Here is a 1170-nt window from a genome sequence, read left to right as displayed (position 1 = left end):
GAGTCAATGAAATCCCTATCAGAATACCAATGGCATTTTTCAGAGAGCTAGAACAAATAATCCTAAAATTTATATGGAGCCATAAAAAACCCCGAATAGCCATGGCAATTTTGAGAAAGAAGAACAAAATTGGAGGTATCACACTACCTGATATCAAACTATACTACAAGCTTACAGTAATCAAAACAGCATGGTACTGGCATAAAAACAGATACATTGATCAATGGAATAGAATAGAGAGCCAAGAAATAAATCCATGCATATATGCTCATTTAATATACGACAAAGGAAGTAAGAATATATGGTGGGGTAAAGACAGTCTCTTCAATAAGTGGTGTTGAGAAAATTGCAAGACTTAAATATAAGACCTGAAACCATAAAACTTTTAGAGGAAAACATAGGCAGTAAACTCTCTGATATTACTAACAGGAATTTCTTTTCAGATATATCTCCTCAGGCAAGGGAAACAAAAGAAAAAATAAACAAAGCAGACTACATCAAACTAAAAAGTTTTTGTACAGCAAAGGAAACCATCAACAAAACAAAAAGACAACCAGCTCTCTGGGAGAAGATATTCACTAATGATACATCTGATAAGGGGTTAATGTCCAAAATTTATAAAGAACTTATACAACTCAAAAACAAAAAAACCAAACAATCCAATTAAAAAATGGGCAGAAGACCTGAACAGATACTTCCCCAAAGAGGAAATACAGATGGCTAACAGACATATGAAAAGATGCTCAAGGTCACTAATCATCAGAGAAATGCAAATTAAAATCACAATGAGATATCACCTCACACCTGTCAGAATGGCTATCATCAATAAATCAAAAAACAGCAAGTGTTGGCGAGGATGCAGAGAAAAGGGAACCCTCATACATTGTTGGTGGGATTGCAAATTGGTACAGCCACTATGGAAAGCAGTATGGAGGTTTCTCAAAAAATTGAAAATGGATATTTTGACCCAGCAATTGCACTTTTGGGTATTTATCCAAAGAAAACCAAAACAATAATTCGTAAAGATCTATGTACTCCAATACTCATGGCAGCACAATTTACAATAGCCAAGATATGGAAGCAACCTAAATGCCCATCAACGGACAATTGGATAAAGAAATTATGGTTCATATATACAATGGAATATTACTCAGCCATTAAAAAAACTGA

The sequence above is a fragment of the Pteropus vampyrus genome, unplaced genomic scaffold (assembly GCF_000151845.1).
Source record: "Pteropus vampyrus isolate Shadow unplaced genomic scaffold, Pvam_2.0 Scaffold18, whole genome shotgun sequence".
NCBI lineage: Eukaryota > Metazoa > Chordata > Mammalia > Chiroptera > Pteropodidae > Pteropus > Pteropus vampyrus.
The sequence above is the reverse complement of the archived record's forward strand: the minus strand, read 5'-3'. Positions refer to the sequence as shown.